Here is a 27,907-nt window from a genome sequence, read left to right as displayed (position 1 = left end):
AGACATGGTTTTGCTTCAATTAATTGAAGAAATCGCACATTAAACTCAAGATTGTGTCGCATGTTGTTTGGCTGGATAGGCGTATGGCGAATGGTCGTACCATACACGATGTGCCATATCCAGGCCACTACCGCACTGCTTTTATCGGCGTTTTCTCATATGTTTGTATTGTATTGTGCTTTGCCACTCGCCACAACCACGCCACTGCCATAACTTTTAATTTTTTTTTCTTTGAACCTGTTTTATCACAGTCTAGTAGGTTAAAACCTCATAAAATTGGATCTAAATAGACACGTTTACCAAATGCGTGCTAATTACACGTTATGGTAATCTAACTAATTTATAATATCCCAAAGGCATTATGACTGATTAAAATGTTCTCTTGAGACACTTAGGACACTTTATCGTAGTAGGAATGCAATACCATTAGTTCTATTTTTTAAAATGAAGTCGCAACTGGAAATAGACCAGTAGAAACATTTGCTATTATTCTCCAAAAACTAAATCATTATGTGCAGATTAAAGTAGTTTTTATTCGTGTTATAGAAGAATAATATGTTAGTTTGTTTTTATTTATGTTTTATGTTCTTTTTTTTATATGACTATTCCTATATATATAGTATAGTATGTATATCTCATGGAAAATAAATGAATTTGAATTTGAATTTGAATTCATAAAACCTACAAAATTTTCTAATCAAAAAAATGCTCAAAAACATGTGGGTGTTAATTTGTATTAAATATTTTTGTATCGAAATAGATGGATAGTTATTCGTGTTATAGAATTAATAAAACCTACAAAATTTTCTAATCAAAAAAATGCTCAAACTTTACCGCATGAATTGTCACTTTACTATATAGTAAAGACACTGTTAATAAAGTACCTACTCGTAAAAGCTATTTCGTTTAGTAAAACTTTGCTTTTGTAAACGTATCGTTTGTTGTTGTTATTTTTACAGTGAAACCGCACGCCGCTATAGAATTTATTAAACAGATCTTTGAATACTTTATTATGAAAAAAATAAATTATAAAACGTAAAACACCAATAACCTCATGAAATGGTAATTTTATGATAGGTACGCAAAACCAATTGGATCTCCTTCTATTTCTAAGATGAAGTAAACAAATAAAAACCTGTTTGTATGACCTGAAGGAGAAAATTTTGAATGAAGTTAGTACTATCAATAAGGGGTAATAAGGCATTAAAAAACTTATATGGAATACATATATGTTCTCTGTCTAGAACAGGATTAAGGTATTATAAAACTCCTGTTATAATAAGATATTTTTCTTAACAGAAAATTGAATGATTTGTTTAGTAAATTTAATAGGAGAAAACGCACCTACGCAGTGGTTCCATAGCAATCTTGACCATGTGCAGGATCAGTAAATGAACCAAAACATTGTGCAAACTATCAAAGCATAGATATAACACGTATATACGGCTGGTCCGTATTTATGCAGGAAACTTTGGGGGCAGTTAGAGCTCTTTAAAATAATATGCGTTTGCTTTATAAGCATTGGTCTGGAACAGCCCCGTTTTAGAGATACAGGGTGTTGAAGTTGTTAAAAAAATAATAATTTTTTGTTTATATCTCCGGAATCTATTAACCGATCTCAATAAAAATTAGTACAGATAATGTATGATAGTAGGCCTTAAATTCCCTAAAATATGAGCTTTAAAAGTTCAACCAGTGGTGTACAACTGGACAGGGGTCACCCCATTTTTTAAAAACAAACCTACGCCACTGCATTTTTTACAAGTCATTGTAACTGATTTATATTCTAATGTACAAAATGCGTAAAAAAGGTAACTTGAATTTTTTCCCTAAGATTCGCCGTTCTCAAGTTATTCACACCAATACAATCCCCTTGTGGCAGACACTTCTAACCATAATAGGTACAAGAATATTTATGCTTAAAACTAAGTGTAATTTGTAAATACATCAACAAAATTATTTACACTCCTTTCTATACCACCTGTGAGGTAGTGTTCCTGGCATGTTTTAATTTTCCCTGGAGGCCTAATACTCTTTCAAATAAGAACAATTTAAATCAAAACAATAATAAAAATATATTTACCAAGCAACAGCAACTAAACAAGAAACAAAATTAATGTTACGTATTTACAACAATTATTCACAATACGAACCACCCACATCGATACATTTCCGACATCTTCTATTAATGGAATTAATTGAAGCTAATATCATGTGGTGGTTTTCTTTTAATTCATTACACCCGTCTTCTATTCGTTGCAGTAGTCTTGTATCTGTTGGAGTAGTATAAACTTTATTTTTCAGATAACTCAAACAGAGAAGTTCAGGGGATTTAGATATGGCAATCTGGCTGGCCAAGAGACTGATCCCTCTGCATCATTATGGTTAACATTGACATTTGGTCTTCTACCTATCCATCGTCCCATGTAATTTTTATTAAGCCTTTCTCATATTATTCTCCCAAAATGCGCAGGAGCACCATCCATTGTATCCAGTTATTTTGTCGCATATTAAATGGCACATCCGCTACTAATTCAAATAAATGGTTTTCTAGAAAGCCTAGAAATGATTGGGAATTTAGGCGGGGTGGCAAGAAGAAACGTCCACAAACTTTATTGCGAATTATTCCGAGCCACACGTTCACAGAAAATTCGTGTTGAAAAGATCTTGTCCGAATTTCATGAGGATTTTCTTGTGACCAAATATGTAGGTTGTGAAAATTCACTACCCCACGCCTTTGGTAAATGTACATATGTTATTATTTTGATTTAAGTTGTTCTTATTTGTAAAGATAGGAGGTTAAGCTTCCAGGGAAAACTAAAATTCGTAAGGAACTCTTACAGGTGGTGTGGAAACGAGTGTAATCAATTTTGTTAATGTGCTTACAAATTCCACTTACTTTTAAGCATAAACAATATTCTTGCATTATGATTAGAAATGTCTGCACAAGGGGAGGATATTGATATGAATAACTTGAAAATGTCGGATCTTAGGGAAAAAATTCAAATTACCTATTTTGTGCATTAAAATATAAATACGGTACAATCACTTATAAAAAATGCAGTGTCGTAGTTTTTTTTTATAAAAAAGGAAATGACCCCTGCCAAGTTCTACACTACTGTTGTACCTTTAGAGCTCATATTTTAGGGAATGCAAGGCCTACTATCATAGATTATCTGTACCAAATTTTATTGAGATCGATTAATAGATTCCTGAGATATAATCAAAAAATCTATTTTTTAACAACTTCAACACCTTATATCTCTAAAACGGGGCTAGTCCAGACTAAGGCAAACACATATTATTTTAATCTGCCCTCTAAGTTTCTTGCATAAAATTCGGACCACCCTGTATATCATTGTTATCACAAAATAGCGAGGAATAAAAAAAGCGACAAATATGCAGGTTATTCTATTTAAAATTGTTATTTTATATATTGTTTTAAAATCTTGAGAAAACTTCTTAAAACTTTCGTCTTGGATTTAGAATGTATAAACAAATGTTATTTGTTAGGTTTGGCAGCCTTCACTAAGCGAAAGAATTTTAATTTAATGGCTTTTCCATTTGTAGCATTTATTTCTACTGTAATTTGTTCGAAAACGTTTGTTACTAGAAAAGTTTTCAAAAGAGTAAAAATTTTCCGGTTTGAAACTGCAAAGATTTGCCTCAATATCTCAAAAAACAGGGGTGTACAATTTTTTTCTCCTTTGGTGATATATACAATAATTACTTATTAGGTCACAAATTATGCTCCCTGATACTATATTGTATCAAATTTCAATAAATCATCACCTCCAGTTATATTCATAAAAATCAATTTTAAAATTATTTAGTAAACCTGATGTTGGCAGCAGGCCCACCTATTTAATAATATTTCCATCAACCAAGCATATAGTTACGGTTTTCGTTTAGTGTTTAATTAAAATATTGAATCAAGTTGCTTTTCCACGACATTTTAAGCTATATACGTTAGTTACTTCCATTATATTCCCATTATCATGGCTATTAACAAATTGTATTTAATTAAAACGTTTCGTGGAGACTAGAAGAAAATAGAAGTAACTCGAGCACGAGATTTATTAGAAGCTCTCGCGCTGTGGACTTGCTGAAATTAATGAATTGAAATTCTGGAGGGGTAAGGAAACTTCAGCAGACGATCATACTCGTATATATTGAAAGGATGAAAAGGGTTATATTTGTAGTATTTCTAGGGCCCTAAAGATGTTTAAATAAAGTATAGGAAATGTATTAAGAAATCTTAGAATCCTTAAATAAACACTATAGTGGGTGTCCCATGAAGAAGAAATAAAATCATAAGAAAAAAAATTGTGTTTTCTACTTTAATATTTTAAGTCAAAGGGATGGTACAGTCATTTTTGTGCGGTTTACTATAAAATGGTCCACAAAAAAATTATAAAGTACCTAGTAATTTTTTCTTTAAAAGTAGAGGAATTTTTATACTTAGTCCTGTCTCTTATTAGGCTAAAACGAATAATCAACTCTTGTTTGTTATTCATTTTAAAAATTAGTCACTAAAAATAATGATGCAAGAAGTACACATACATATAACAACATACAACATACATATAACAAGCAATAACAGAATGAATGTGCTGAGAATTTTATCCTGTTATTAACAATAATTTTAAAACATGGTTAATATTAAATATATTATTATCACTAAGAGTTTTGTAAAAGGACAATATAAATATTGTGTTGTATGTTATACTAACAATAAGATATGAACAACTTAATATTATATATTATTTTTTTTAAGTAATTTTTTCTCGAATCTAGGTTTGTCCGTTTTCCATATCATCAACAATATTATTTCCTTGTTCTGCATTTTTCACTAGAGTATTTTAGTATCAGTGTATACTTGTCTTTGTCTACGTATTAATTTAACATGGACTGATAAATTATGAAATAAATGTTGTGAAAACATGTGTGGAACTGTCCAGAAATAATATCTGCATGCAGCACATTTATGCCACTTTGGCTTGTTTTAAATTTTATGTGAAATTATTTAGTTTGCGCACAGCCCATACGGAAAAGTGCGTTTTGAATATGGCCGTAGAAGAAAACCTTTGCAGTACAAGTGGGACAGAAAGAAGAAATATATCTTTGCTCTACAAATTTCAGCACATATTTTTCATCCTGTAACAACTAGTACGTAATCTACGTGTTACGCTGGAAAGGAAATATACAAATGGAAGTCATTTATCAATAGGGATAGGAAAATCTATAAAAAACAGGTGAGTTAAGTGGATTGAAGTTCCTATGGTTTCGACAGAAACAATTCCCAATATAGCTTTTATATAAATGTATGTACAATTTTCTTATTTTCTGACGGGACTTGAAGAATTGGTTGTAATAAAGCCACGTGTATTGAATTAGGTATTACTTACCACTAACTTAATGCTTTAATAAAAAATATATTGCTTCAAAATAATTTAAATAAGATATCTAATAAAAAGAAAATATTTCTTTACATAGGCACTTAGTCGTAAAGTTGTGAAAAGCTGTGGTATGCTGTAAAAAGTGATCAAGTCAAAAACAACAGTTTTCCGTAACTGGATAACAAAGATTTGGTTATTTTTATAAATTCCGTGCATCCACATTTTTTAAAAATTATTATAACCTTTATGAATATTTACATGAACTATAATTACAATAATAATAAATAACTACCACTTGCATATGTCAGAACTAGCTTAATTAAAAAAAAAATTGACTGAGGAAAAACTGATTTCACAAAAAAATTTTAACAAACGTGAAGGTTATGCAATACAAAATTATTCCAATTCAAAATCTGTATCGGATTCTAAAAATATACCCGTCCTTCTTTTTGTCGATTATGGTATTCTGTAGAAATGTTGTTGGTCTTTACTAATTTCATGCGACTATATTTCTTCTATTCGCTTGTAGGCCTGATTTAATCAGTGATTTTGTGACAAAAATACTAGTAGCAAACGGACTGTACCATCATATAAAAGACAGCCTGTAGATATATCTAAATAGCTGCTACTATTAAAAAACATCAAGAAACATTTTTCATTCATTTGACGTAACAGTATCTGAACATTATTTCTACAAAAAACCGCCAGTGGTGTATTTTTTTCTTGGGAAAATGGGGCAGCACCTCCAGTAGCACGCCACTGGTTAAAGCCACGAGATTAATATCTATTACATTCAATAAAAGGTCTAATTAGGTAAATGCGCTGTAGTAAATTTCATTCATATTTCACAAAATATATTTTTTTTTGTAAACTTTAAACCCTGTATCTCATATACCGAGTCCCGCAGGAAAAAGTTTATAGAGCAAACTCTACTTATTTTTCGATTTCTATATTTAAAGTGAAATCACCCAGTATGAAAATAATTATTTGGTATCTACTTCATTTAAGGTAAAATTCATTTAAAAAGTACATGCTTTTGTTATTGGATTTTCCGTATAAAATTCTGACAAATAAATAAATTACTGGATAAATAAGACGAAGTTACGGTGCGCCGCTCACGTACGCTGATATCAAACCAATATTAACATTTGGGAGCGGTTTGTTAGGTTCTGCAGGGGGGAAACTTCTGATCAAAATTTGTACATTAAAATACCATAGACCTTATAAATTAATGGACTCGGCTGAACTGTATTCTGCCAATAAATTAGTATAGTATACTGATGTAGTCTTTTAAAAAATATACAGGGTGTTTATTAAGTACTTGTACAAACTTTAAACAGCGAATCTTTGACTAGTTTTAAGATAAAAGGTTTATATGAATAGTCCAATTAACTAAGCCTTTAAATCGAAATTTTGTCAACTTGGCTGAATTTTTGATATGAGTTAGTTTAAGGTATATTATAACAATAAGTAAGAGTAATTTTTTGTTCAACCCCCGGCCAAGGGTGGAAAAAGATAAAACAAAGGGCTTTTTCAAGATAACTCAAAAAGGGTAAGAGCTAGAAAAAAAAGTTAGGGAGGCTAGAAGTTAAGGGAAGATTTCAGAAATTTAATTTTGTTAAATCATTAAAATTAACGATTAAAAATTTGATTTTTTGTTATAACTTTCTTATTAAAAATTAAAAAATATATCTATTTCTCTGAAAAGAAAAGTTACATATTTTAGAGCAGATTGAAAAAAAAAATTACAAAATTCATTCATTTTTCTGTTTGTTATGATTTTTTTTAAATTTCTGAAATCTTCCCTTAACTTCTAGCCTCCCTAACTCTGTTAATTGTAATAGTACAAGAAAAAGTTAAGAGGCCATTTCTATGTAGAATTGTCTGCTTTACAACTTTCATGAAAAACTTTTTTTTCTAGCTCTTACCCTTTTTGAGTTATCTTGAAAAAGCCCTTTGTTTTATCTTTTTCCACCCTTGGCCGGGGGTTGAACAAAAAATTACTCTCACTTATTGTTATAATATACCTTAAACTAACTTATATCAAAAATTCAGCCAAGTTGGCAAAATTATTTCGATTTAAAGGCTTAGTTAATTGAACTATGAACATAGGTCCTCAACGGCTTGGTTCGTAAGATACAGGGCGTCCAAAAAAAATATTTGTTTGGTATTTTGATTAGGTATATTTTTGTTCAATAACATGGCAATTTGACGAAATTTGAGAAACTGGGAGTATTGATGATGAGAAACTCAAATATTTACTTAGTTTTTTGTTTAATACTAAAGTGCGCCACATACAGTGTCGTACCTGGATTTAAATAACCATAGCTTTTTTGTGTCGCACTGTATGTCATTTTTGTCTAAACATACTTATTCTCCATTCAATTTTACGTACAAAGGGTACTCTTATTATTTGTCGCTGAAAGCAGCCGTTTTGTAAAAACCGAGTTTAATGTTAAACCTCCGTTAGAATTGTTTAAGTTGAATCATTAACAGTTTTTGAAAAACCCTCTAACATTAAACAGAAAATTAAGTAAATTTTCCCGAATTTCGTCAAATTGCCATGTTATTCAACAAAAATATAATGAAAATACCAAACAAAATTTTTTTTGTGCACCCTGCACCTCAAGAACCAAGCTGCTGCGGACCTATGTTCATATAAACTATTTATCTTAAAATTAGTCAAAGATTTACCCTTTAAAGTTTATACAAGTACCCTGTACTTGTACAATTAATAAAAGTAGTAAAATATGACTTCACAAAGATCTTGATCAAAACAATAATTGTTTAATTGTTTTCAACAATAATAATATGTAATACCTCGAGTGCATAACCACCAAATTTGGACCACAATTTTGATTTTATCAAAAATTTTTGCTGAAGAAATAAATTAGATGTTTGATATATTATTTATTCATACTCACATTTACATTAAAGCAACTATAAAGAAATTAGAAATCTAAATGAAATTGTTAATCTGTGCGTTTGCGTTAAGCTGAATACAGATTAGATAACAGTGACGGCTGATGGAAATTAAATTTTTTATAATGAAGCGTAGAGTACATTGTTTTTTTTTTAAGAGATTTCTACTCTGTCCACACATAAATGCATGGCAAATCGATGGCAGTTCGCAAAATAATAATTTTATGAAAAAAAGTGCCTGATTGTACTTATCAGTTGATTGTGAAAAAAAAAAATTAACATACGTGCAATTCTTTTCAAGATCTCAGAATTTTAAAACAAACAGGTGAAAAAAAAAAAATTAACATACGTGCAATTCTTTTCAAGATCTCAGAATTTTAAAACAAACAGGTGAAAAAAAAAAAATTAACATACGTGCAATTCTTTTCAAGATCTCAGAATTTTAAAACAAACAAACAGGTGTGCAGGTAAAAAGGCAGACAGATAAACAGACAGACAGATAGGTGAGCATTCGAAAAATTTTGTTCAAATTTTTCGCCTCCTATTCTTACTTTAACCTTCAAACAAATTAAAAGAATCCTCATTAGTATAAATTAAATGATCCCGAGGCATTTTTATTTAAATTTTCGACAAAAACTATTCAGACACAGCAATAATTTGACAATTCACTTAACAAATGTCATATTATTCCAATTGTTTTTGGAGTATTTTTGGTCGTGGCCAATTTGACAGCAGGTCTGATACGAGAAAAAGTGTCCAAAATATAGAAAATTGCAAATATCTCTAAAAGTAGTAACGGCACCCCTAACAAGGATTATCTGGCTTGGAAGGAAATTTAAATCTGCATATGACAGAGTAAAAAAATATAGGCTGTTCCATTTAAGTTAACGAAATTAAACCTGTTTCAAGTTATCAAAATTTAACAGAAAAAATTAAACATCTAGTATTAAATGTTTTAATTTATTAGTATACCATAGTGTTACCTATGCCCTTTACAGATACCAAAAATCCGCTTGATATCACGCTCCTGAAAAGAGTTACTAGCATCCTCGCGGACTATTGCATCTGTTAATTTTTTTCTTTAAAAATTAATATCTCAAAATTTATAACTCCTAGGTCTAGGGAATATTTAATAAAGTGACCCTCAAATTTCACGTAGAATTCGAAAATACAATATTATATAGGGTGTCCCACTTAAAATAACGAAGTTGGTGTCGGTTTCCGGTATAACCGGAAGCGCTGGGGAGTTCTAGATATTTTAGTTGTGTTCGGAGCAGTACGTAGTTCCCGGTGGGACACCCTATATATTTTCAAATTTAAAAAAATATTATAATAAATTATAAAAACAGTACAGTCTATGCCGTAAAAAGAGTCTGGGTAGGTAGAATTCCTATGCTGGACTCTTTAAATTTAAATTTAGCCAAATGTTATTATCACACTCTAGTGAGAATTTAAGCAACTACTTTAGGGGTTTTTCATATTCAAATCGTAGCCATAACATCTTCCCGGAAACTGAAGTGAGTCAAGCGCATTTACACTGTACGTTGCGCACTGTTCTAACAAACCGTAGCTTTAAAAGAATCAAAATATGTTTGCATGCAATTTCTCTCGAAAATCGAGCTCACCTGATACATCTATCCGATCTTCTTCGAAAATAGAAAGTTCTTACCTTCAAATATTCAATATCATACTTGATGGTGTGATTTAATGACCAGTTTAGTGGTTGATTATTATAAACACTTTTCTAAATACAGGTTATATGTTCATGTGACAGGCACGTTCATTTAGATCAACTAAAAATTACCTACTTCTAAGAAGAGCAACAAATTTTGGAAGCAATCCAAATTATCTGAATATAGCGGAATTAAGTAACGAGGCTTTAATATGTTGCATATACCTACCTACTTGAACACGTTTTCCAGTAAGATTTGCAATTTTTAATCGTAAAACTTGAATAGCTTAAAAGCGAAAATAAAATGTTTTCAATATTGCATGGAAAATTCACATAATTATTTCTAAAATAGTGACATTACTGCCAACAAATTGTAGACTTTTTTAAATTCTCAAACAATATTGCATGAATGTTTGACCTAATTTGTGTTTGTCATTAGTTTAGGAACGACGCGACGGTGTGAATTTTCATGACAGTGTTTTTTGTGTGCAACATTTTGACAATAAATTTAATATAGATTAAGAATAAACTTTTCAGAAAGAATTTAAATACATTAGAGCAAATATAAATGACTAACGCTTGGTGATAAAAGGATTCTTTAAGTTGGTACATTATTTCAAGTTACGGAATTGAATATTAAAAAAATATATAAAGTTTAGGACTAACACTTTTATAAAAAAAGATGTATAGTCGAAGCGGTTCTGATTTTCTTTTTTTTAAGTCATTCAAAAAATTGTAAATGTTTTATTGATTCATAAATTATAAAGTATAGGGTTATATATGGAATAGGATATCGTGTAAATGGCATCCACGGTTTTGCTGGCATATGCGCACATTTTTGCGTAAATACGGCTGAATTTCTTTGATACAGCGTTCAATTTCCTCCTTCAAGGTGTGGGTGGTCGTGAGCTTGTTAGCATAGACCTTAGACTTAAAACAACCCAAAAAAAAGTCCAACGGCGTTAAATTGTGTAATTTAGGCCGCCAATTCTGATCACCAAAACGGGAAATTACACAACCAGGAAATGACTTATGCAGTAATGGAATTGTTTCTCGGACTGTGATATGTAGCACCGTTATGTCGTCTACATCCATATCTTGAATTTAGGCACAACAAACTGGACAATCATGTTGCGATAGCCAGCACCATTAACTGTTGTTGCCCAACCAGCCGCATTTTCGAAGAAGAATGGTCCGATGATACCTTCAGCCCAAAATCCGCACTAAACAGTGACAAAATGTTTGTTTCTCAACAATCACTCGTGGATATTGTAAATCCCAAATGCGACAATATTGTCAATTAGCGATGAAAATTAACCTTATCACTAAAAATGATTTTGTTCCATAATCTAATTTTAACTCAATTGAACTTTCTATGAAGATGCAAATCTTTTGTGAGAATACGCTGAGAGAGCTTCTCGAAATGTCCAATTTTTAACCACGGTGCCGAATTGATGTTCCTGGACTCTCAGCAACACTCTCACGAACTGTTTCGATGTTTTCTGTTGAACGACTTGTTGAAGGACGGTCAGAGTGTTCTAGATCACTGTCAGCTATAACTGCCAAACCCACATGATTTGTAAAATATTGGTCAACAATGAAAACACGTTTACTTTCGTGTAGCGATCAATTTTTAATAACTCGAGACTATCAGCTGTCACGTCTTTTTTCATTGGCAACACTTTACCGCACAAATGGCGCAAAATTCAAATCTTTTGGGCCACAGTTTTGGGACACCCGATATTTTCAAATATTTATTTAAGGTTTGGAATACTCCGTTTTATTACATTATTACTAGTACCTTCATTTAGCTCTAGCTAGCTTTAATTCAACAACGTTTCTCTTAATTTCAAAATTGCTTTTAGAACTGACAGTAGATGTAGCAGTACAGTACAAATCTTTTTTTAATATCGTACTTTTTTAACCTTTGAATGGGCAAAGTTTAGGCAATTTTTCTGAATAAATTTTACAAATGCAATACAATATAAGTTTTTGTTTAATTAAGAATAGCTATATTTGCAGGTGATTGCAAAATTGTTCATAATTATTTACAAATAAATTTTATGTCTGAGACGGCATTTAAGCACGAATCTTGAGGCGAATCGATTTTTTTATCTAAAGGTTGGTTCACTCTACACTACACAAAACGTTGTTACATTACTGTAGTGTACTTATTGTTAGTGATAACGTAGTTGAAGCCTAAAACAGAAAAATAGTAATAGCATTACAGACAAGTAAAGTTATACCTTAATTTTTTTACGAAAATGACAAGAACACGTCATGATTAAACAAGTTACAATTTCTCACTCAACGATTTAGGGGACGCATACTAACACGCTGTTGAGTTGGTTGCCTATACTTGTACAAACGTAGCAAAAATGAAAATATAAACAGTGGTATAATAACTCCAACACGATAAGAGTATTTATTATAAACAAGATATTTTAATCAGTTTCCGAAACACAATTGCCTAAAGGTGCATTAGGAATGTATAATTAAATTATGAGGCTTTTATTAATGCACCAGGATTATTCGGTAAAAAAAAAAAAACAGAATATCCTTGTTTTTATTTTTTAAAGTTACATTTTCTTCGCCTTGTGACATTTTAAACTTTGACGTAAACTCGTATCAAATATAAAACATAATTTTCTTTCTGAGTCAATTGACCATAAAACTGCCAAAATATTTGGAATGTACCTAATAAAATGTTATTTATTTTATAATATTAGGGATATAACAGAAAATAAAATTAGTCTTTCTGAAAATAGGTAGATGAAAACGTAGTTCGAATGTTTAAACTTTTAAACTAAAGAGACTCTTATGCTATCATTAGATATACATGACAAGAGGCAGGGGCATAGAGCTGTCAACACTTCCAGATCTAAGAAAGCGTGTCATAAAAAGAGGTAATTTGTTAATTAAACTGTTATAATATGACAATAAAAGTAATACATATAATAAATACTAACGAAAAATGTGCATTTTATCAGACCTGAGGGCACCGACCGCAATGCCCCTCGATCTTGACGGCCTACGAACGTCAAAATTTGTAAGCAAGCGTCAGCCATTAGTTTGGGTTTGGATTGCGTAGCTATTGATCTGATAATTAACGATGTTCTACAGACAGCAATGCAATATAAGAATTTATTCATAACAAAAAATATTTAAAAAATATTTAAAATGACATAATATGATCTGAATTTGATATGATAATTGTCTATAATTGACTCCATGTGTGTCGGTGGGACATGGTGAGATTAATGAATTTGCTAATAAATTTCAAATTCACCTTTGGAATATGTAATAAGAATTAAAGCTACCATAGACTAAAAAATTTCTCTCTCAATTTTTTATTTGATAAACAATTTTGCATTTAGTTTCGAGAAGGTGGAAGTACGAGTAGGTATGCATCTGAAAAGAAAATTTCCCTCTTTGATAACTGGAAAGAAATAAGCGGTAGCAGAATGTCAAAATGTGGTAAACTAATTGTTTAAAAAGTCAGTCCCTAACAAACAAACAAAAGAAAAACTAAATAACTTTAACATACATCAAATAATTTTTACAAGGGACAAATATTTGAAGATGAAGGTAATAGTTGCCGTTTTTATAAAATAATAGGTAGTAAAGATTTTGAATACCTATATAATTATAGGTTGGATTAATATTTGACGTAGCTGGTGCGAGTCAAAATATCTGAAATCTGATATTGTACAAAACAAAGGAACAGGTTTGTATATTTATTTCATTGGCTGTGTCCATTCATTTTCAGTGGCTGAATCCGAATTCGGTGACCGTTAACTGACAAAGTTAACTCTTGTTCCAGATTAATTGTAGGTCGTCTCTTGTTTTTTTTTATTGTAATATAATTCCTGATCCCAGATTATAAACCAGCTGTAAATTTTACTTTCGGCGACGTGACTGAGATTAATTTTTCAGTTTCAAGATCATTTGAAGATCAAATCCCTCTGTCAGGTTGGTATGTCGTTAGGATATAGGGAAAATTACCTCTACAAAAGTTGGTTGGGTCATTGAAGACGTTGGGTTAGACCTTGATGGTTCAAGGTTATTTCAAGGTCAACTGTTGTTGTCTAAAGGCAATAGCTCCGGGCGTAAAATTTCTCGATCTTTAAGAATCCGGCGTCAGAAATTGTATTACCATATAAAACACAAGAGTTGACCTTCAAATATCCTTAAACATAACCTTAAAAAATAAATCGGTCACGTATCTAAAAAAAATTCTGTTGACATTCAAATAACCTTGGACATGGCTTTCAAGGTCAAATCAAAGGTCACCATTTCCCCTATATCTTGCTATCCAGACGAGGTACCAACTTGAAAGGAGGAGTTGACCTTCAAAAGAAAAGTAACTCAACCACATAAAACTAATGATTACCTTCAAATAATTTAACAAAGTAATAAATTAATTTCATTAAATGGATTCGGATTGAACGACCCCTATCTATCACATACTATTTTTTTTGCCGTGGGTTGTGTTATAATAAATAGAAAGTAAATCTTCTGTGACCTTTTTGGAATAAGGGTGTTTAATAAATTTTTTAACTCTGCCACAAATAAGTGAATAGACAATATTCCATTGTATTATATGAAGATTAACGTATTTTTCAAACAATCATGAAGGATTTCTAGGCCAACGCTCTTAACGAACACCACGACAAAAGATACATTAAGAATTCACTGTTAAACAAAATTGAAGCAGTAAAGATGAGTTAAGGGAAAGGTGCTTCAAAGCTAGTTGCGTTTGCAATTAATCTTGTAATATAAACGGTAGGTAGAAAATATTGCCATTATAAATGTAGATGTTAAAACAATTGAAATACAAAATGTTTAGCATCTGATTTCTCACATGGGACTTATGGCCAATAGTCTCGTTTAATTCACAAAAATTATACACTAGAATCTTACTAGTTTCATAACAATAATTCTGAAAATGTAAAATTATAACATGGTAATACATCAATTGTTGATAAACATAGCAAAAGTTGATAAAATCTTAATTAAAGAAAAAATAAATAAAATAAAACATCACATATGATGGTAGTTAATTGAAAACAAATTTTATTTTATATTTACTACAGTGATATTTTAGGAAATCTAATTGCTTACTTGTATCGAAAAATATTAGGTACCTGTGAATACTTTATACTGGAATAGTGGTATAAAGAGAGACAGAGAAAGTTTAAAACACGCACGACACATTCACATTATCCTCAGTTCACAGTGACAACACAATTAAACACATCCTTTGTGGGACAAAACTCACCTCAAAATGAACCAGAGATGAGAAACTAAAATATGTGCATTCAAATGACATGCAGCCATAATGAGATTTCGCGTTAATTGAACGACAAGATTCTAAATCGAAATATACGAGGATACTGCAAAAAATACAACTAACATAGTTTATGGCTCCTCAAAAACACAGATTCAGGAATACAAAATGAAACACAGCGTGCCTGAAGCCGAATGGGGAATATTTCAAGGGTAGTTTCTATGAACGAAATAATCCGTTTTAAATCAAGTTACCTTGGTACAATTTTATTTGTTAGGTTATCACCCTTAAAAAAATATTCAGTTTATTAACTACGTCATTTTTAAAGATATTTCAATAAAATATCTGATGGGGGAAGAGGGACCTTAAGTAGTTGTTCATTTTTTGCCATATTATTTTGTTGGCGCAGATTTAAAGATAACGCAGATATTTTTTGAAATGCCACATTTTTTGCTTGTCAATAAAACCCACCTTTATGAGAGAAATATTTATTTACTGCAGTCATCAGTTACGGACTGTTGAGTATTTGGGGGCATTCAAGTCAAACTTTTTGCTAAACATTAAATGTTTTTTACAATTTAGGCCAATCTATCTCCATTCAATTTGTGATAATACATTCAAAAGCCTATATTTCATTATACATTGCCTTTTTCATAAAAGCACGTTGGTTTAAATCGTAGAACATTAGTTATAAATTTAACAAAAGAGAAAAGTAATGATATGAGAATAATCCCAAATATGCGATCCTATTTTCCTCTGGAAGGGTGCATTTTAGCATCATACACATTTTTGATGCATGGGGACACCAGTTTCGTTGTACGCCACTATTTTCACGTAAATAATAAAGTAATATTTCGGCGTAAGCTAGAATACATGAAAAATGCTAGTTATTAAAATAAGCTTAGTAGCTCGATGTAAATATTTTTACGTAAATAATTTCCAATAATATTTACAATTGCCCTATTATACATTTTTTAAGTTTTTTTCCTGCATTAAGGTTATTTGTCGGTATAGCTAAATCGTCCCAATCCATTAATAGCCCTAATCCGGGGACAATGACTAAAAACACTGGCATGTACAATTGGAAAGATAATTCTTGTGATACAAATGTGAGATAGCCAAGTGATGCAGCTCTCACTGGTCGCGCTGTTGCAGAGTACATTTGGTTATCTGATATAATCGATTTCTTTTTGTATATCGTCACGTTTTCCCTTAATATTTAGTTGCAAAATGAATTATTTATTGTGTTACTTAGTGTAAGTTTATTTTGATGGACAGTAACCTTCTCCACAGAAGTAAATAAACATTTTTAAAATAAATAAAGCGTTTTAAAAAATATTCGCTGTTTCTCATCTCTACCAGCAAAACAAAATATGGCGAAAAACGAATGACTGTGGACGATGTTCTTAGCGACCACCTATTTTCGTTAAAATACTTTAAAAATTCTTTCTTTTTTCAACTCTAAAGAAACTAAATCATACTAACATAACTTGATCTAAATCGGTTTCTTTTCACCAATGGAATCTATCCTTGTCATCTATCTGCTTCCGGACGCCCTGTTTTTTTTTTAAAGGAATAAAATATTCCATTCCAGAACTAAAATTCCGAGAAATATGAACAATTTCAACCTATATTTCATCAACTGGGTAAAGATATTTATTTGAACTGGCGCTATTATTGGCCGTTACTGGCACAGCCAATTTAGCAACATAATAAAGCATGACATAGTTGCCCATATAAATGTAATGAATGTTTGTAATTAAGAAGAAGAAGTAGAAAAAAAATAATTTGTCTATTTATTTTATAAGTACATAGGTATTTTATAGACCGGGAGATATTAGACTGAAGTTCGACGACGTCTTTCTCGTTTATGCCTCTGAGAGTACTAAATGGTAACCGAGAGACAAGTACACTAAACTAAATTTAAAAGATGGGCTGCGGGACATCTTTGTGAAAATTCAATTTATTTTCCTTTTCAAAAAAAATAATGTGTACAGCAAAGTATTTCTTACTTATGCCATGTTCATAAGTTAAAGAGAAGTATCGATTTTATCACAAAATTTTTTTGGCATAAGTGTCGAAATGGAAAACTTTGTAAGAAAGTGTGGAAAAACTTCTTTATTTGTCTACCAATTTCTCATTAATGCCAATTAGAAATATGACATTATTATATTCGAAAAGCTCATAAACAACATTGGCATAAGTCCTACTTAGGACTAAAGAAAATAGGGCTTTGGAAAAGCTGCGGAAAATGTTTCGTTTTGGTCAACGTTTTTCTCGTGAATAAATTAAAGCTTATTGCAAAGAAAAGAATGAAAGTATTCATTTTTTAAAGGGCATAAGTCCCTGGTGAGGACTATTTGTATATGCTAAACAATTTTTGAAAAGTAGTAGGAAAATTCAAGAAAATTACGTCTTTCTCGCTTATGCCATTTTGCATGCACGTAGGAAACTACATTATAAAGTCATATAAATGTAGGCATAAGTCCACATTGGATTTTCATGTAGTAAATTATTTTGAATTTTAATACGAGTCAGGTCGACAAAGTAGAAAAATAATAGAAAATTGCCACAATTTTCCCGTTTATGCCGTTTCGTACAAGAGTAGAAAATATTATTAAAAGCCATTTTCAAGAGTGGCATGAATGCTACAAGGTACCGTCGTATGTAAAAATTTTTAAAAAGTTTATCTCATCGCCTGCGCAATTTTCGAAGTACTTATACTTACTTGCATTTAGAGTATTTTTAATTTTATAAATATAAATAGTTCATGTACATATTTAATGAAAGTTAATAATAAACTATTTGGGCATAAGTCCCCACATATTAGAAATGATTTTTAATAATTTTTTGTCATAATCAGAAAAAGAAAAATTATATAATATTGCCACAAATTTCTCGTTTGTGCCTATTCGTAAATGAATATATTTAAATTTTAAAAATTAAAAATATTATATAATTTGAATTAACCGCTAACAGTGCAAGGATGATCTACTTGAATTGGGCCGACTAATGTAGAAGAAGAAGAAGAAGAAGAAGAAGAAGGAGAAAGAATTAAGCTAGAATACATATACAGGTTCGGAAAGTCCCCATGGTACATCGGCCGTTACGTGAGAGCGTAAAGTAAGTCATAGAAATCCGTGAGATAGAGAAGGATGGCTATAATGAACGCGTCTCCTAGTCACCGCCCGTTACGTCCTTCCACAAATAAGATCCACTTCCATTTGTAATTCAGCGCCCGATAGTCATCTTTGTTTTCGTCGTTTGTCTTTTCTTTAATAGATGTCACTACTTATACAATTCCGACTCCGGTATTCCGATATGTTAATACAATCCATTAACACAGGGCAGCACAATTTCTCTAAGGTGAGGCGCAGCCCTAGAAAGAGTGATGCCAGATCTACAGATTTTTTTGGAATTGGGGAAATAGGGAATTTTGCTTTATTTCTTGGGATTTTTAAGTCATTTTAAAAAGTATACTTAAATAACAACTAAATGAACTTTAAATACAGCTGAGCACTATACTCCATTTGAATAACTTCTCAGTAGGGGAAACAAGGTCACTAGATTTCCAAACAGAGGTATCTACTAGCTATTGTAAAAAGTTTTCTTTGTTACGCGCTTTTTCTTGGTGGCCACTATGTGGCGTGTATGAATTATGATTTCGGAATAATCCCAGAATCCCAGATTTCTGTCAGGCAAGGGTATACAGGCAGACTAGCTCTATGGATTAGCCTTACTACTTACCAGCTTTATTATAAGTTATTAAGAATTATCGTAATAAAAAATAACATGTCGAAAAATTAGACTAAACCCAATACAAAGCATTCTCTTTTTCATGTAATTTTTTTTATTTTAAATTCTTTATTCCCTTTTATAGTTAGAAATATAAATTTTTTATATAGATATTTTCTCCGACACTATATCGAAAATTGCGCAGGCGAGGAAATAACCGCAATTTGTAATTTTTGACAACTTTTAAAAAAATTTTACATACGAAGGTATCTTGTGGCATTCATGCCACTCTTGAAAGTAGCTTTTAATAATATTTTCTACTCGTGTACGAAACGGCATAAACGAAAAAATTGTGTCAATTTTCTATTATTTCTCTACTGTCGACCTGACTCGTATTAAAATTCAAATTAATTTACAACATGAAAATCTAATGTGGACTTATGCCTACATTTATATAACTTTATAATGTAGTTTCCTACGTGCATGCAAAATGGCATAAGCGAGAAAGACGTAACAATTTTCATGAATTTTCCTACAACTTTGGGACTTATGCCTTCATATTGGACCCATAGAGGAGTTATGCCTACTTGGCACAGTACATTATTTATAGTATCATAAATTTTCAACGGCATAAATGAGAAAGTTATAGAATGAAAATAAAAATTTTCCGCAGCTTTTCCAAAGCTCTATTTTCTTTAGTCCTTAGTAGGACTAATGCCAATGTTTTTTATGAGCTTTTCGAATATAATAATGTCATATTTCTAATTGGCATTAATGAGAAATTGGTAGACAAATAAAGATGTTTTTCACATTTTATTACAAAGTTTACCATATCGATACTTATGCCAAAAAAATTTTGTGATAAAATCGATACTTCTCTTTAACTTATGAACATGGCATAAGTGAGAAATACGTCGCTGTACACATTATTTTTTTGAAAAGGAAAATTGAATTTTCACAAAGGTGTCCCGCAGCCCATCTTTTGAATTTAGTTTATTGTACTTGTCTCTCGGTTACCTTTCAGTACTCTCAGAGGCATAAACGAGAAAGAAGTCGTCGAACTTCAGTCTAATATCTCCCGTTCTATTATGTTTATATACAACTTATTTAAGATTTGATTTATGGAAGTGCTATATGTAATTATGTCACAAATTATTAATATTGATATACTTTTTGAAATACCCTCGTAATGTGTTATTGAGAGTGACTTCATGAATATTTCGATGATTTAAACGATTGCCTTACACGAAATTTAAATCACAGTGATGCGTAATCCCACTTAATTTTTATTTTATGTATTGGTATATTAGTCAGTTCCAATTAGCTGATACAAAGTGAAAGAATTATAGCAATTACCGACCCTAAAATAAATTTTAAAAACAATAATTTTATAAAATAATTCATTTGACAAATAAATTATCATAGCAGTACTTAAAATACATACTTATTAAAAAAAAAATTTACGACCGTGACAGGACTCGAACCTGCAATCTTCGGATCCGAAGTCCGACGCCTTATCCATTAGGCCACACGGTCCGTACGAACTAATCCTCTGCAGTGATAGATAAAGTCTATATTAGTTTACGTAATGTTTACTAGATGTCGTTAGGCAACCATATTTACAGGGCATGGATTGCAGTGGCGTTTGTATTGATTTTACGTCTTCAAATATAAAATATTTGTCTACAACACCTTCGTTGGAATATTCTGGATATGCGAACACAAATGCACGAGTACATAATTATGTAAACTTTGATTTGAAATGTAATCGCAATATTACATAATTTGTTTGTTTAGAAATGTTTTGTTTGGCGAGATACGTATTCCTTTAAAAAATAATAAAAGAGGAAACATTTTCTTTATAGAAAGTAACGAGAGCGACGTGAAAATGCAGCTTCTACTGTCTCGAATAAAGAAACGGAAATATCTCCATTCAAAAGGCATTTGCCGGAACAATAGTGACTCGGGAAAATTGTTGTTTACTCAAGTACTTCAAAGAAAGAAACCACGTGAAAAAAAAATGCTGGTATGAATGTTTTCCTTTTCTTTCTTTAACTCTCTAACTACGAGTTGCTTTTGAAAAATGTGCAGGGAAAATCTTAAAGAAATAAATAATTCAAAAGCATCTACAGTACGCCTCGACTAACTCTTTTAAGTGCTAGACTTGTACCTTAACAATTTATGAAGTCGCGAGTATACACATTAAATTTGTTTGCAATAGAATCGGTATCATATTTTTTCACAAACATATACAACGCCGTAAAAAATAGTTAAATCTCTAGTACAAACATGTCTCAAAAATGTACATTTTTTACATATAGCATGTGAAAAGTAAAAAACTGGATGATTCAGTTTCTTTTATTTTAACAAATAGCTGTAACAATCTATATATTTTTAAATCGCCGCTCAAACTCTATCAAATGACTTTATTAAATAGTCTCCATGGTAACATACGTCAAAATTGCTATAGTCAACTGTTTTTGTTCAAATGGCACACTGTATATTTTTTTATCAATTCTGGAAGATATTTTTTCTGCGTTCAGCTATGAAAGGAAGTATATAGTTTCATTAGAAATATTGCTAGAAAAACAGCAAAAAAGATGATCCCTACTTTTCGTAGCTTTATTCTGAAAAATGATAGCCAGCTGCGGAAACAAGTCACTATGTTTTTTAATGTAACATATTTTATTTTTAATACGACAATAATATAACAATTTAAAACAATACTTATTTCAAATGTTCAAAATGACCTCCATTTGCATCAGAACACAGAACAGCTATGTTTAATCACTCCCTCTCTTCAAACATATTCTAGTGTTTCTTCATTTAATCTCCGACATTCTACTCTCATTCTGTTTTTAAGGTCGTCAATATCATTTAGGTAAGGCCAAAGAAGTAAATCTATAGGAGTGAGATCCGGAGATCTAACATACCATTTAACATCTTTATCGAATGTTATTTATATCTTGCCCTTCTGGGTTTAAAATTCTTCTTTTCTTTTGAAAACTTCCATCTGCCGTCAAATTCCTGGCTAACGAAAATTTTATCTGATGGAAGTTGTCTGTGCGGAAAACGGTGTTGGTATAAATACCTGGCAGCTTTAGCGTTCTTTCGGCCCTCTCCATAAATTAAAATCATATCTAGTTTTTCTTGGTTACTGTAAGTAATGATCTTATAATTAGTTATAATAGATAGAATAGGTAGGTACAAAAATGTCAATTATTTTGACAAATCGTTATTTAGAAACTTAAAATTGTTTCCTCAGCTGGCTACCATTTTTCAGAATAAAGCTACTGAAAGTTGGGTTCATCTTTTTGCTGGTTTTCTAGCAATATTTCCAATATTATAGACTTCCTTATACAGGGTGGGCCACCTGTAACGCCTCGGTCGCTAGTGACCAAACGGCAAATGTTACAGAAACCTGTTTAGGTGGGTATGTGTAGGTTGATTACGGCTACATTTTAAAAATATTTTGAAATATACAGGGTGTCCAGGAAAAGCGTACCATATCAAAGTTATGTTTTTTTAAATGGAACACCCTGTATTTTACTGCATTTTTGAAAGCACCGTAAAAAAATAGGTGAACTTTATTAAAGGTTCTGCATACCTAGGACTTACAGTTTGTGAGATATTTCAATTTTAGTGAAAATGCAGGCATAGCGTAGAAATTTAATATTAGCAATAAAAAAATAATTTTAAGGAAGCAGCTTTGGAGGGTCTATTTTAGATCCTTGAAGTTATAAATTGTTATATTTGTCGTCACTTAGTATTATACAGGGTGTTCAAAAAACTGCTGAATACTTCTCTCAACTTTAAACAGCAATAACTTGGTTATTTTAAATGGAACACCCAGTATATTTTTACTTTGAGAGTTAGGAAATTTAAAACTCTTTCAAACTGTATATAGGTTTCCTATACCTATCTCCAACGGTATTGGAGATATTTGTGCCGTTTCGTTTTTTATCGATTTTTTTTGTAAGATGTATCCACGTGTCTCTATCGAGGTCTTTACTGAATTGGTTTGGGTTCTTCTTGATGACGTCTCTGTAAATATAAGGAGAAAAATGTGAATGCAAATACATGGCACACCTGCACATTTTTCATATTCAGTGAGAAATTATATAAATCGATAATTAAGTAATAAATGAGTAGGTAAGAATGGTTCATGTCAGTGGCTACCACAGGTGTCCAAACCTCTCGTAATGGACTTCTTTGTTTCGGGCTGTATAAAAATATATCTTGTACACAGTGTTCCACCTACTACTTGCGATGATATGAAGGAAAGGATTAGATATGCATTTGCCACAATCACCCCAAATATTCTAAGGAATGTGAGAATATCATTTGAAGATAGAATAAGATGCTGTATTCAAGAGAATGGTTATCAATTCGAACATCTATTAAAATTTTTCTTTGTTTCTTCTAAAAGTAAAATTTTCTTTAATAAATATTTTTCATGTTCATAAATAATTCAGTTACTTACTACAAACATATTTATACAAAATTAATAACTTTTTATAATTATTCGGCTTATAAAATAATATTTTTTATTAGAAAACTTTTTTGAATATTTTCATGATAATGATAAAAGGAACTTTTACTTTTAGAAAAAACAAAGAAAAATTTTAATTGATGTTCGAATTGATAACCATTCTCCTGAATACAGCATCTTATTCTATCTTCAAATGATATTCTCACGCAAATGCATCTCTAATCCTTCCCTCCAATATCATCGCAAGTAATAGGTGGAACATTGTATACAAGATTTTTTATATAGCTCGCAACAAAGAAGTCCATTACGGTGAGGTCTGGACACCTACGTGGCCACTGACATGCACCATTCCTACTTATCCATTTATTACTAAATTTTCGATTTAAATAATTTCTCACTGAATATGAAAAATTTGCAGGTGCGCCATCTAATTGCATCCTCATTTTTCTCAATATATTTAAAGAGACGTCATCAAGAAGAACCCAAACCAATTCAGTAAAGACCTCGATAAAGACACGTGGATACATCTTAAAAAAAAAATCGATAAAAAACGAAACGGCACAAATATCTCCAATACCGTTAGAGATAGGTATAGGGAACCTATACACAGTTTGAAAGAGTTTTAAATTTCCCAACTCCCAAAGTAAAAATATACTGGGTGTTCCATTTAAAATAACCAAGTTATTGCTGTTTAAAGTTGAGAGAAGTATTCAGCAGTTTTTTGAACACCCTGTATAATACTAAGTGACGACAAATATAACAATTTATAACTTCAAGGATCTAAAATAGACCCTCCAAAGCTGCTTCCTTAAAATTATTTTTTTATTGCTAATATTAAATTTCTACGCTATGCCTGCATTTTCACTTAAATTGAAATATCTCACAAACTGTAAGTCCTAGGTATGCAGAACCTTTAATAAAGTTCACCTATTTTTTTACGGTGCTTTCAAAAATGCAGTAAAATACAGGGTGTTCCATTTAAAAAAACATAACTTTGATATGGTACGCTTTTCCTGGACACCCTGTATATCTCAAAATATTTTTAAAATGTAGCCATAATCAACCTACACATACCCACCTAAACAGGTTTTGTGTAACATTTGCCGTTTGGTCACTAGCGACCGAGGCGTTACTGGTGGCCCACCCTGTATAGCTAAACGTAGAAAAAAATACCTTCCAGAATTGATAAAAAAATATATAGTGTGCCATTTGAACAAAAACAGTTGACTATAGCAATGTTACCATGGAGACGATCTAATAATGTCATTTGAATGAGTTTAAGCGGCGATTTAAAAATATATAGGGTTTGTTATAGCTATTTGTTAAAATAAAAGAGATACGAGGCCGCGAATATCAAACTGAATCACCCGGTATAGAAATAAAATTTTATTGAATTCTCATACATAAGTACTTAATATTAAGTAATAAATGCAACTAAAAAAAATGTAGAGGTATTTGAAACAGGAAACATAAGTAATACCTATGTAATTTTTATTTCTACTACAATTCAATGATTTACTGTGCTATGAGCATAATTTATACATACTATGTATGCTGTTGAACTGTTTTAGATTAAATTTTGTTACATATACCGAGTTATCATAAGAAATAATTCCAGTGATTTAGACACAACATTAATGTAATGATAAATACAAGTAATCGTTATAACATTGTATTCATATCATAATGGAATGGCAAAGTTGTTTGCAAATTAATAAAGAAAATAAATAATTATATTAAATATAAAGGGTGTTCCAAAATTCACGCAAGAAGTAATTTTGATAGAAAATACAGGTTTTTAGTTAAAAATTGTAAATGTTTTATTGATTCATAAAGTATACGGTATACGGCTTTGCTGGCACATACGCAATCTGCTGTCGAAATTTTCCATGACCGTTTTACATAAATGCGGCTGGTACTGAGCTCAATTTCTTCTTTCAACATACATATCATGTAATTTAGGTACAAAAAACTGGATTATCTTGTTGCCATGCAATTAACTGTTATTGCCCGACCAGCCGCATTTTTGAAGAAAAATGGTCCGATGATGCTTTCAGTTCAAAATTCGCACCAAAAAGTAACACGTTATGGATGCATCTATTTTTCAACAATGGCTCGTTGATTTTCTGAACCCCAAATGCGACAATTTTTATGATTTTGTTCGAAAAATTAGCATCCACTTGCTGTTCCATCCATATCTATTCACGAACTCTTCGCTCTGCATGGTCAGTAGGCTTCAATTCTTGTGTCATGGGATTTTGCACGCATGAAGATGTAAATATTTCATGGGAATACGCTGTAGAGGCCTTCTTGAAATGTCTAATTCTTGACCATGTACCGAATTGATGTTCCTCGACTCTCAGCAGTATTCTTACGAACTGCTTCGATGTTTTGTGTTGAATGACTTGTTTAAGATCGCTAATTGATCCAATCTCCATGAATTTTCAATTAATTTTTTCCCAGTTGATGAATTTAAATCAGTGTTCTGACCATATTTTGAACGAAAGTTGCGAGCTGAAAACACGTTTTTTCGTGTAGCGCCCCAATTTTAATAACATTGAACTGTCAACTATCACGCTGCCTTTTTTGTTGGCAACAACTCACAAATGGAGCAAAATTAAAATCTTGCGAACGTGATTTTTTATCTTTGTCCTAAAACAAAATTTCAAAAGCAACTTTTCGTTATTTTAAATAATCAATCGAATGGCATAGAAAAAAATTGTTTGTTAAATCATAAAAATTAATGATTAAAAATTTGAAAATTTATTAAAAATTAAAAAATATATCTATTTCTCTGGAAAGAAATTTTACATTTTTTAAAGTGGATTGAAATATATATATATACAATTCATTCATTTTCTGCTTGTTATGATTTTTTTAATTTTCTGAAATTATCCCTTAACTTAACCACAAACTAACTTACATAAAAAATTCAGACAAGTTGACGCGATTTAAAGGCCCAATCGTAATAGCGCATCGCATGAAATCGTGTCGAGACCGCGCTCTTTCACACAGTCTGTCATCATGTTATGTTCTGAATATTCGTCTGCTATTTGCCACATAGGTTCGTTAACTATTTAGTAACAGTTGCCACCAATTTTTAAGAATGAGTCCTGCAGTTTTTTTGTTCGACAAATTTTATCCGGCTTTGTAGCCATCTGGCAGTACTTTCTCTTCCAATAAATCGTCTGCCAATAATTTTCTATGGTTTGCAACAATAAATACTTTACATTCCCGTAATTTTTATCGATGAGTTTTTTTCTGTAAAATTTAGCACTTTTGACCGCCCGCCCCAGCTTTAATCTTCCTGAGCGCGCAGTCTGCGTTCTCTGTGTTCGGGAGCATTGATGCAACCTATCTAGGTAACATTATTGAATGTACCTTATGACAATCATTTTTTTGTAGGGATACCTGAGATCAAAATACAACGATTGGGCCAATCATAATTAAATGCTGTTTCTTCTCAATTCAAAGGGTGTCAAAGTTTCAGTAAAATTAAGAAAACTGAAATTTTGGCTACATTTCACCAATTACACTGAACATTTTTTAGAGAGAAAAATATCAAAAATAAACTTCTGCAAAAACTTAAGGGAGCAAAAAATTATTTTTCGAATTTTTAGTGATTTTTCAGAATGCTGTATCTCAGTTAAAAATGGTCGTATCAAGGTTCTAAAATAAGCATTTTAAAGCGCCGAATATCTAGTTTCCAGATGTCTTAGCTCAAAATTTTTAGGAGCGACAGTCATCGCGAAATTCTAAGAAATAAGACTAGTTTTTAAATTTTTTGCGTTTTTTTCTCGGTCCACGGGCTTGGAAAAATTTTTTACACAAAAATCATGATATGGACTTGATAGCCTGTTCATTCAACTTTAATTTCTTTTTTTAAATTTTTCTCTACGTTAATTTGACCCGGAGATATTCGACTACGAATACAAAAGCATCCTTTTGGCTTTAACCATCGATATCTCGGCAACTAATGATCAGACAGAAAATTGACGGGCAGTTTCGAAATCTCGAATAAATTTCCTACAAGGCTATGTAGCGTTCTTGGAAGAAAAAAATTTTCTTTCATCCTCGACATTAACTTGAAAAAAGTGAAAAAAAGTGACTTTTTGACTTGTTTTGCTAAGTCGACCGCATCTTTGCTAATATCGATGGAGAGTCTAATGCTTGTACGAATTTTTACACCTCGATGTACCCCCAAAAGCTCCGTAAATGGGCAGATCGATCTATCGAACGGTTTTTCCGGACCGCTTAATCAAAATTTCAGAAAAATTTAAAGGAGCAAAATTTACATTTCTGAGCACCCTGTAACGTTCGTAAAAATGAAAAATTTGATTTTTTTTCAATTCTTTCACAATTGGGCATTTTTTGCTCATTGAATTTGAAAAAAAAAA

At 31.3% G+C, this 27,907-nt stretch overlaps 1 protein-coding gene and 1 non-coding gene across 5 annotated transcripts in view; both read right to left on the bottom strand.

Moving 5' to 3' along the window:
- The window catches only part of LOC108917168 (ATP-binding cassette sub-family A member 5), a 257,109-nt gene that overhangs the window by 97,841 nt on the left and 131,361 nt on the right, over positions 1–27,907 (bottom strand). The window contains exon 1 of one of the 4 annotated variants that reach the window (XM_018723651.1): positions 15,141–15,215. The exons of 1 other annotated variant lie outside the window; for it this stretch is intronic. The gene's annotated coding sequence lies outside the window, so the exon portion shown is untranslated. Of the gene's footprint in view, positions 1–9,946; positions 10,077–15,140; positions 15,216–27,907 lie in introns of those variants that run through there. 2 more of the 4 variants (XM_018723648.1, XM_018723652.1) reach the window with 2 other exon arrangements.
- On the bottom strand, positions 20,482–20,554 carry Trnar-ucg. The gene has a single exon. It is a non-coding gene; the product is annotated as a tRNA-Arg (tRNA).

This window comes from Anoplophora glabripennis, unplaced genomic scaffold, assembly GCF_000390285.2.
Source record: "Anoplophora glabripennis isolate ALB-LARVAE unplaced genomic scaffold, Agla_2.0 scaffold79, whole genome shotgun sequence".
NCBI classification, from domain to species: Eukaryota; Metazoa; Arthropoda; class Insecta; order Coleoptera; family Cerambycidae; genus Anoplophora; species Anoplophora glabripennis.
This window is presented reverse-complemented; position numbering and strand designations above follow the sequence as displayed.